The following is a 12,259-nucleotide window of genomic DNA, read 5'->3' as shown; positions in this document are numbered from 1 at the left end:
CGACGTCACTCAGCTGTCACCATCGACGTCACTCAGCTGTCACCATCGACGTCACTCAGCTGTCACCATCGACGATCTTCCCTTTTGGCAATGGGCACTTTCCAAGTCCACTGAAACTTCACAGAAAGCTATTTTTTGTGTATTTAACCAGGTGAGGCCCACTGAGCTATGGCTCCTTTTCAGAAGTGACCTGGCCACAAATGATAGCCCAACGAAGTGGCTTATCGCGTGGAAATTTATAGCAGCCATTATAATCTAAACGCACGTTGATTTTAAATGTGGACGGAAAAACCCGAGGACCCGGACAAAAATCCACGCGACCACGAGGAGGACACTCCAAATATACAGCAGGCGTCAGTGTCGGCATCGAACCCACGACCTCCTGTATACCAGGCGAGGTAGTTAGTCACTGTTTGAACGATGTCATTCACGTGCATATTTTCTATAATCTAGGTGAATTGTTTCTCTTGCCTGTCAATGTAATTGCACCGTTTCATTGCTTTTCTTCCCATTTTGTTCAGAAACCACTGTATTTCTCGTCCATGCCATAACAGGGAGTATGAATCAATCCCACGGATAGGTGCCATTTAAGTATTTTGTTATCCTGTTCGCAATTATATCTCCATGAACAATTTGCATCGCCACGAATATCGTACGATAATTTTTCATTCACAGCCGTTCGTCGACTCACTCACTGCTCGATGAAGGCTTTCCCACACCGCGTCGGTAGAAGGGGCAGTTTGACCATACTTCATCACTCTTGTCAGTGAGGGACCAGTTCGGTATACCCCTTGGCAACTGATGATGGCCATGGTTGGGAATCAAACCCAGGTCACTGGGTTTGTAGGGAAGAACACTGCTTCCCCCCCATCATATGGTATGGCAGAGATAAAAAATAGGCTTGTGCTGACCATCACTGCATGGCAGCGGTCAAATTATCATATAATGTCGAGGAGAGTGAGAGGGTGGAGGGGGATACAAACAAACTAAATAAACAAACAAAAAGTATTCTCATTTGGATACAGAAACTCAAACTCTGGCCAAAAAGTGAAACTGCCAACGCCCGAACTTGCCCGTTGCACCAGTCTGCTGTGCTCGCCTTCCGCTTAAATGATCAATAGCAGCGGCTCAGTGCGAGCGCTCCAATAAGCACCGTGTACAGGGAATGCGGATCGGGGGGTGGCAGCAGCCAAAGTGACATCATTGTGGGACCCGCGGTGGCTCGAGACAGCTAATGCGCCGCGCGTTGTTTATGCGCGTGGCAAGCCGGCGAATGTGACTCAACGCCCTCCCAGGGGATATTTCCGCCTAAGTAAATGTTAAATGCGTCGAGTTTATTTTCATGAGCGTGCACGTTGCGCGCAGAGCTTTCAATCGAGGGCCCTTTGTGTGCGTCCAGAATGAGCCGGGGCTTCAGCGAAGCGTTTGATCGTGAAGTTTAAACGGCTCCCCGTTCATTTAAATAACCCACAGGACTTAAGTCTTTGTAGGTATGAGTGCACTGGTATATTGCCTCTCATATGATACAAAAGTGTACACAGTGGGAAAAAATTAGACTGACTTGCAATTAACCTGATGAGAATTGCTGCAATGTGACTTCAAAATCAGAATAAGTGTATTTCCCACTGAGCAAAGCCTACTGAGCTTAGACGCTTTTTGTCAAGGGCAACTCCGCCGGCAGACAGCATCAAAGCATTCCACGATTACAGATTTAAACAACTATATATGTAATAATTACAATTATGCTGTGAAATCACATTCACTGTGCTGAGAAGGCACTGTCATACATGACCCCGTGACTCCTGTGACTTGTAGCTTATGATATCTGTAAAGTATTTGGTCTACTCTTCTTCGCTGGCCAGGCATCTTGGAAGAGTTGGGAGTGGCCACGCTTTACCTCACCACGCACGCGACCTGCCAATCGACGCATTGTGCTGAACCCCATTCATGCTGCGGGTTGTAAGGAAACAGGGTAGATTCAAGAATCATTACTTCAAGCGGCCGCACTGGCAGATCGCGTCGAATCGGCAATCTCTAGATTTAGCACGATTTGGCTACGTACGGTGCGAAATCAGTTCAACATACGTACATATATAGCGTCACTCATCTGTGTCCCTTTATCCCTCCCTGTGTCTCTACTCTCCTGCATGTGCCTTCCTACTGAGGCCCCACATCTCCTTAAACGGTCGTCCTCTCTGGAACAAGTTTCACTCCCTTGCCTATGGATCATCAACTCGCCTGGCCAAGCTTCGGTGATCATAGATACATGCTTACCTTCAAAGTCGGTGGTGAAAACATCCACGTTACTCTGGCAGGGACCAGCCTATCCGCGAGACAAATGCTGCCGGCCTTCCTGCGCCAATTTGTAGAGCGTCACCAGAAAATGTTTGGATTGATGGTGAATACTGGATGATGATCGCAGTGATGATGATGATAACGTATGGATCGTGAAAAGTGGATTACTATTATTATGAACAGTCTAAAACAAACGTTTGGTGATGATTATTGCACTCCTTTCGTTTTTTTGTTTGTTGTTGTAAGTTGCTTACTCGCTCCTACTGGATATATATAAAAACGAGCTTCATAGCTCATCGGATTTCTCCTGCAATCTAAATAAAGATGCTGATGCTGTTGTTGGATGAGTAGATAGATGGTCAATGTTGGAAGAAGATGATGTCGATGATGATGATTCATTTCACCCTCGCAATTACATAAATGGAAGCCGCGCTTTGCTATTAATCGATCTAGACTGATGATGCGTCATGAGCTGAGATGATAATCTATTCTGCGGCTGAAAGGAAGCTCTGTATCTTCTTGGTTCTTTCGGTAAAGTCACGTAGAAGGGAAATAATAAAATAATTTAAATTAAACATAATAAAATACAATTCTCACGACATTTTTTTGTTATGTTTTATTTTATTATTTTATTATTTCCCTTCTACGTGACTTTACCGAAAGAACCAAGAAGATGAATCCCTGCAGTCACGAAAGCTTTAAATCGGAAGCTCTGTAGTTCTACCAAATGGAGCTGCATTCTTCCCTCAAGGCAGAAATTACAAAAGTAGCATTGTGAGTTGGCAGACTGCGTATAAATGGACTAATGTTTTGACTCTTCGCCCACCATCCAATACAACATAAACCAATACTACATAACATATATTTGTTATTGATTTGTGCTGCAGTGATAAGGTGGCATCGGACGACCAGACACAATGAGTACAACGTGGATTGTAATCGTCAATCTCCTTGCAAAATTAACGACACTATAACTTTTCAACACGTCCAGGCAGTTGCCAAGTCTTTCATGTATAGAAACTGTTGTAGTCGTTTTCTTTGTTTAGTGGAACAGTGGCCCAGTGATTAGCTCACTGCGCTAGGAACCTTATGAACGGAGTTCCCGGATACAACTAACATCGGTGGCGTGTGATATCTGATGAACGACCCTGGGCCTGAAACAGAATGGGAATATTTATTTATCCTGGGGAAATTCGATGAGCTATAAAGCTCTTTTATACAGATGGCCTGTAGGTGCGGGTCAGCAGAGGCATGGAGGGAGAGGCCTCCATGGACATTATAATCGTTATGCATTGTGAAAGGTTTTTGAACACGGAGTATGGAAAAGCATGTCATGTACTATGATAATCACGAAACTAAAGTGCCGAAAACATGCAACTATTTTCTCCTTACGAGTGTTTTTGTAACGCATGTAGGTTCAGTTTGAAATTCCACGTTGATGAATTAATAATTGATCGACGATGTTAATAATAATTGCTCGATTCACTTTTTTGAATCGACCCGATGAGTCTCGAGGATACTGCACGATAGATTTCAGTTTTTTTCCAATTCATCTGTTCACCTTTTCTTTTTCCATTGGCACATCCGAGCCAGCCCCAGGGACTTCACAGTAATTTAAATAATGATGCATTTTTTTGTTTAAAATTCCCCTCCCCCCACCACCGCCTCACCCCCCCCCGCCACCCCAGTCTCTGTCTTCCCAGTTGTATCAATAGGTGACAATTACAGCAAAGTCGGTTCAGCAGGTCGCGTGCGGTACGTGAGCAGGGATTCATCTTCTTGGTTCTTTCGGTAAAGTCACGTAGAAGGGAAATAATTAAATAATGGAAATACAACATAATCAAATAATTCGCACGACGTTTCGGCCACAACGCAAGCAGCCGAATTATTTAATTATGTTTTATTATTATTATTATTTTATTATGATTTCCCTTCTACGTGACTTTACCGAAAGAACCAAGAAGACGTGTGGGTATCTCCCACCTCTTCCAATACATCTGGTCGACGTGGAGGAGCTGGCACACACTAACCTTGACAGAAAGAGGGGAGGGGTGGGATATCTCCAATATAGTGCAGACTTTCCGCCCAGCCAGCAGGTGCGCGAGAGCGAACACCTGCAGAGCTTGCACCCTTACCTATGATCCGCACCGGTGTTTATCAGCAGCGATTGTTTACGCGGGCAAACCGTGTCTTTTTTATCCTTTATATTAAGTTCACTTGCTTGCTTGCTTGCGCGCTTACGACCGTGCAAATCTTTCGGTCGTTTTTTAACCCACTTCCCGTGATCCAATCGAGCTGACATTTTGCACACAGACTCGTTGTGCGTGACAATTAATTTTCGCGAATTTTTTTTTTCAAATTTTTACACTTTTAGGATTTTTTTTTATATTTAATTACCAATTGCTTAATGGTGGCAGGCAATCATCTGACCCATAGGTGGCAGCCATCTCAAGCCAGAGGACGAGAGGACTCTAGCCGCCACGCATATAAAGGATTTATAGTGAAAAACTTTGTTTTTACGGGTTAATTTTTTCTTCTTCAATGTCACTGAAGTTTTCCCCCCGCCTCATCAGACCTGCAAAGCGTGCGTGTACTAACAACAATCATACCAACAATAGTTTCAACTCGCAATGCACCGCGCAGAATCTACTTGCTCTCGATGAGAGGGAACGCGTCAGAGGTGCGATGAGCCACGGGCAAGCTGGCGGTGAGCCGATGGAAATTTCCGCACTCTCCCCCCCCTCCCCTCTCCCTACCACTACCCCAAGCTCTGTGGTCCTCTATATATTAAGCTAGTGACGAATCAATGCGTGGTTACGTGTGGGAGAAAACCAGAGCGCCCAGAGAAAAGCCACGTCTGTGAGTGAAGGGGCAACACACTATCCGGTGCAGATGAAACAGGTGGAGTACGCATTTGCTGTGTACATCGAATTGCTGAATCGGCACGATTCAGGCTCGCTCTGCAGTTCGCGATTACATGTGTTTTTTGTTTCGTTTTTATCGTCTTATTTGTCATTTTTATTTCACGTGCTAAATTGCGTTCACTTCGTTGTCATGAAATGAAACCAGCACATTATTTAGCATATGAGTTGCAAATGTAATAAATACTAGATTCGCACACGTTTGTGTTTCGATGCAGGCATCTATCGCACAATTAGAAATCGATTTCATATCGATGAATTGATGCATCGTTGCATGCTTATTTGCCCAATAATCACAGACAGAAGCTCTCCCTTCAAACAAACACAGAGTGCACAAACTAAAGAATGAGTTCGTACAATTTCACTGTGCACACGTTGATACGTGCTCGCTTACAATCATGCACACACGCTGTAGGCTCGCGCACAGAACGCGCACAAGCAACAGAAGGTCACGTGATGAAAATGACGGTTGAATGCTGGAGTACTGTGTGGGAACGGTGCACCACATTATGGATAGGTCAAACCACTTATGCATTATGCCGGTCTCGCAGACAATGTTTACCCCTGTATATCATAACGATGACAATAGATAATCAGCCTTGGCATTTAATAGAGAGGGGGGAGGGGGGCGGGGATCTCAGTGTGAATCTGTGACAAAACATCTCATTGTGAGTGATAGCATCAGCATAAAAAAACGACTAATCCAATGAATTTGCAACATTGGGCGCACGTGTATATGACGAGGCACCACGATGTGGAAAATAAATAATAAGTCAAGAAACAAACTGGCTCCAATGAATGTAAACCTTTCGAAATGGCTTGCACATTTTTGTCCTTCAGAATCCATACATTTAAACCAGGGATGTTCTCCCAATATTTGGTTGAATACGAAAATTAGGCCTTCATATGAAATGTCCCATGATTCAACCACTCAAAAACAAATCTGGATTTATCTGCAAATGTGATGCCACATAACGATACAGCACTTCCATTGCTGTGTTTCGTGATTGAAAAGTATCATCACATGGTAATATTTTTGACAATACATGACATCGCTTTTGCTTAATTCTTAACACATACATTGTTTTACATTCAAATCATATTCTTTTGCTTGATGGAAATGCACGTAAAAAAAAAATCGAATGATTAATATTTAAAATCAGTCAAATGAAATAGTTCCGTATATAAAGTATGCACTGTATGCTCTACTTCGTTCACACCGTACGCAGTCAACCGTGCTAATCGGAGTTGCTCATGACAGATATCAAAATGTTAGTCATTTAAAAATCTGAAAATAATAAAGATGAAATTAAATACAAAATTAGGCCGAAAATTCGAATATTAAGTATCCCCCATAAAACATCATCCCTCGCATAAACACGTGATTGTTCAATGAAGTAAAACATAAATTGAGAAAATATTACATCAAACCCGTATGATCCGGTGCAACATCACATCCTTCAGATATTTGAAGCGTACTTATTGTGAGAAAAGCACAGGATGACTGCAAAACATTGCGAACAACAAAGAAAAAAATCAATGGTAACTTTTCGAGAACCGAAGAGCCATATGTTGTACTTAACAAGTTGTAACAAATCAGCTGACATTGGTGCTTACCACAACTTTAACGGGAACAAGGTCAGAGTCTAAAGTTGATCACAACCGATTGCTGTTGATGCCACGCTGCTTTGCCAAAGCTTACTGACCTTCAACAAGAACCTACATGAAGATTGACGTAATAATAATGTTTGGGTTAAATCGCGTAAGTATAAATGTGTCGAAACCCTCCACCACCCGACACGGCCAATCAAGTAGGGGATTCATCACGTAAACAAAACGACAAATAATTTACTACTTCAGCCCACGGGCGTGTTGAAGAGTGAATCCAAAACATTTACAATTTGAGTACGACGTCTCGCTGGCAATTACATCCAGCATCATCGGGCGATTTACGTGACAAATCCCTTACTCATCTTCTTGGTTCTTTCGGTAAAGTCACGTAGAAGGGAAATAATAAAATAATACAAATAAAACATAATACAATAATTATCACGACGTTTTGGCCACAACGCAAGCAGCAAGCAGCGTTGTGGCCAAAACGTCGTGAGAATAATTTTTATTATGTTTTATTTTTATTATTTTATTATTTCCCTTTCACGTGACTTTACCGAAAGAACCAAGAAGACGAATCCCTGCAGTCACGAAAGCTTTAAATCGAAACATCCATTACTGATTGGCCGTGTCGGGTGGTGGAGGGTTTCGACGCATTTATACTGACGCGATCTAACCCAAAAACCTGTATTATGAATAATATTGGTCGCGAAAGCCAACTACGTGTTAAACTAAGCAAGGTTGACCTCCGTCTTCGTTGGCCTAATCCTACAGCATCGTATTATCTCCACCATATGGCTTTAGGTCTTCCCCTTGTTTACCGACCTCTGGGTGCAACTTCAATGCATGTCTCGGTCACCTGCCATCCTCCACCTTACACACGCGCCCCATCCACCACAAACCTCCGTCTCCAAACCCTGCACACTCGTCCCGCCTATCATCGCAACTTGTTCTTCGTGAACAATTTCCCCTTCGCGATTGAAGTAATCATTTTGCATCGTTTCACATTAATGAACATTTGACCTGCCACACTCACGTTAAATGACACGGGCATATATGTTTTTTTTTCCTTTTTGGCTTAACGCAACTCAATTCTCTACTGCGTAGATTGTTTTGTATGTGCTGTGCAGCTCTCTGATGTGTTTATTTGGCTGCACCTGCGTGTTTGCTCGGCACAATGTGTGACGTTCCGCTTCAAGGTCCTGCAGAAGCACGTGGAAGCTGCTATCGTGAAAAAAAATCAATTCGCAGTACAACCCGATAACACATCTGCGAGTTAAGCTAAAACTGATACAAGCACAACGATTAGGCTCAGATAATTCAGAGAAAAGCAACTGTGGCCACTTGGGAAATCTCCGTCAAACGATAACGTCTCATAATGTTGATAATCACATTTCATATTGTTGATCACCACGTGTGATGTTGTTGCTCATCACGTGTGATGTTGTTGCTCATCACGTGTGATGTTGTTGATCACGTGTGATGTTGTTGATCATCACGTGTGATGTTGTTGATCATCACGTGTGATGTTGTTGATCACGTGTGATGTTGTTGATCATTACGTGTGATGTTGTTGATCACGTGTGATGTTGTTGATCATCACGTGTGATGTTGTTGATCACGTGTGATGTTGTTGATCACGTGTGATGTTGTTGATCACGTGTGATGTTGTTGATCACCACGTGTGATGTTGTTGATCATCACGTGTGATGTTGTTGATCATCACGTGTGATGTTGTTGATCACGTGTGATGTTGTTGATCATCACGTGTGACGTTGTTGATCATTACGTGTGATGTTGTTGATCACGTGTGATGTTGTTGATCATTACGTGTGATGTTGTTGATCACGTGTGATGTTGTTGATCATTACGTGTGATGTTGTTGATCACGTGTGATGTTGTTGATCATCACGTGTGATGTTGCTGATCACGTGTGATGTTGTTGATCATTACGTGTGATGTTGTTGATCACGTGTGATGTTGTTGATCATCACGTGTGACGTTGTTGATCATCACGTGTGATGTTGTTGATCATCAAGTGTGATGTTGTTGATCACGGGTGATGTTGTTGATCACGTGTGATGTTGTTGATCACCACGTGTGACGTTGTTGTTCACGTGTGATGTTGTTGATCATCACGTGTGATGTTGTTGATCATCACGTGTGATGTTGTTGATCATCACGTGTGACATTGTTGATCATCACGTGTGACGTTGTTGATCACCACGTGTGATGTTGTTGATCATCACGTGTGATATTGTTGATCATCACGTGTGATGTTGTTGATCATCACGTGTGATGTTGTTGATCATCACGTGTGACGTTGTTGATCATCACGTGTGATGTTGTTGATCATCACGTGTGATATTGTTGATCATCACGTGTGATGTTGTTGATCATCACGTGTGATGTTGTTGATCATCACGTGTGATGTTGTTGATCACCACGTGTGATGTTGTTGATCATCACGTGTGATATTGTTGATCATCACGTGTGATATTGTTGATCATCACGTGTGATGTTGTTGATCATCACGTGTGATGTTGTTGATCATCACGTGTGATGTTGTTGATCACGTGTGATGTTGTTGATCATCACGTGTGATGTTGTTGATCATCACGTGTGATGTTGTTGATCATCACGTGTGATGTTGTTGATCACGTGTGATGTTGTTGATGATCATCACGTGTGATGTTGTTGATCATCACGTGTGACGTTGTTGATGATCACGTGTGATATTGTTGATCACGTGTGATGTTGTTGATGATCATCACGTGTGATGTTGTTGATCATCACGTGTGATGTTGTTGATCATCACGTGTGATGTTGTTGATCACGTGTGATGTTGTTGATGATCATCACGTGTGATATTGTTGAACGACAATTTCATTGCGTGCGATTATTCACAATAATCCAGCTGGGGTTGTTGCAGCACAGCACGGACTCCTCGAGCGTTGGGAGGTTGCGAGCTCAGAACTCCATCAGCGGACGACTCATGTCATCCAGGGTCATACAATGAAACACACACACACTTTGTGGATAATCAACAACGTTCATCGCATGGAACAACTGGTCCCTGCCATGGGAATGTGGAAATTCCTCCGCTGCATCTTGGCTGCTAGTCGAGATGAGTGCTGTTCCATTGCTCCTTTGTGCGTCGAGACACTGATTTATGACATTAAAAGACTGTCTGGGCATACTTCATCACTGCCATTGTTAATCACTGCCTTATGAGTGAGAATAATTAAATAAGCGAGCGTTTTGCACGACCGTGCTTAACGATGGCAGTGAATAAGTGGGAAGCGATGAGATTGATGTGCGATAAAAAAAAAATAGTTTACACTGCAGTGCCAAAAACATTATGAAGATTACAATAAAGTACAACTGTGATTTGTATCGCGCGTAAATGTTACTGCTTATCAAGATGCCGTACAGAAATGTTAGGTAAACGCAACATAGTTTTCGAAAACGTTTGCATTTATAGATACAAAACAATGCATTTTAAATTAAACAATAACAAATCATAATTTTTTTTAAATCGAAACAAGACAAAATGATAATCATCCAAATTATACTAAAATAATGGATGCTACCGTGGTAGTAATGGTTATGATGCTGGACTTGCAATCCACATGTCACCGGTTTTACCTTCTTGCGCGGCACTTGAAACGACGGCGCAAGTTTATTTTATTCCTCGCCACCAGTTTGAGAATAAAACAGACAACTCGCTTCAAAGACATCTCCACGTCCCTTGTTGCATGGCATGCCGACACACCCGGGTCAAGTGATGTAACTATCTAGAAAACAATTAAATGTGCAGCGGCCCAACTTTACATGAAGCTCTCCAGTTTCGAAAGTGCTACGTATGCTCACGCGAAACAAAACAACAACAACAACGACGACAACAAAATAGAAGATCCTCAAAACAAGTCGACAAATAATCATTACAAAATTCTAACGACAAAAGGATCGAGAGAAAAGTTGAGAAAAACACCACATTGAGGAGCCCATCCTGCCTTCCACACGTTCCGAACGTTATCGCATCCTCTTGAAGGAAAAGCTATTTCCGAGTGACAATGAAGCGTGGGTGAGCGTTCTGAGCGCGTGAGACAAACGTTTTTTTTTGCTTCTGTGTGGGTGGGGAATTTTAAAGCCTCGGGACGTTTTCGATGGACCAAAGTGCATTACACGGCAATGGGGAACAATGTCGCGAAGTGACTCTTCATCAGGGTCATCCGTTGTCACGTCAGGCTGTGGACTTGCCAACGACTCTTTGGGTTACGTAGGTGCACCCATTCTTACCAGACGTTCGGTATCTATCCATGGTTACAACTTGTGGTGAGCATCCCCTTCATCTTATTAAGTCAAGATAAAATAATCTCTTTTCCTCTCCCCATGACTACCCCCCCCCCCCCCCCCGATTAAAGTATATCCTCCAGGGTTGCGCTGGGCGTTGAGCAGCATTTGTTTGTCTTCAGCTTTCGCCACGCCACGCACTACTGCGGGCATCTTCAGGAGGAGAATTAACTCGTGACGATGCCCGTATAGCCTACTTCTGGAAAAAATATAATCCGCACTTGGCCTACAAAGTAGCTACACCCCCCCCCTCCCCCACCCCACACGTATTCAATTAACCGCTCTCCCTATGTTTTACAATAACTTTTGCCCTTCCATACGCGTTCAAACCATCGCGGAGCACATTACAAGTCAACGTCAGCATAAGATTTCGGTGGCCAGGATAGTTTTGCGTGGTGCATCATCCCACTGCTCAAGTTTCTCCCCCCGACTGTTGCTCTTTGTTTTGGTCACGTGAGTTATTTACAATCGAATGAACTCACTTTGCTCACCGTCGTCCGCGCGGACGCAGGCTCTGGGCAGATCCGTTACATCAAGGAGTTCGTGGGAGATTGTCACGAGTTGAGGGGTGGCCATAGTCCAGCAGTGGATTGACCAAGGCCCATGATGATGATGATGATGATGTCACATTTATTTTTATCTGGTTGGCCTGTACTGCGTAATGATATGCTTATGTATTTAGATACAATGTAAATTATTATTGATATATATATTATCATTTATATATTCATATATATATACTCCATGACCAATGACACAATGAAATATTACGTTTTTCATAAGTGCTATACATTGACAGAGAAACGGTGGGAGAGGGGTGCTGAGAAGAAGAGACTGCATTACTGCTGCCTACTTGGCTTCCCATTTGTCCTTTCCGTATTAACGCCCTTCACGAGCAAATCGGGACAAATGTGCAAATGTGGCCTTTTGTGCTCAAATACCCGAGATTGATTTCTGCGGGCATCCCATATCCATGTAATGGTACAGTCTATGTGTGTATATATATATAGACTTACAGCCCAGGGCTGCACCAAAAGTAAATCCTCCTATTTTTCCAAAATCAATAACGTTTTATT

This window comes from Lampetra fluviatilis, chromosome 39 (genome assembly GCF_964198595.1).
Source record: "Lampetra fluviatilis chromosome 39, kcLamFluv1.1, whole genome shotgun sequence".
Lineage (NCBI taxonomy): Eukaryota > Metazoa > Chordata > Hyperoartia > Petromyzontiformes > Petromyzontidae > Lampetra > Lampetra fluviatilis.
The sequence above is the reverse complement of the archived record's forward strand: the minus strand, read 5'-3'. Positions refer to the sequence as shown.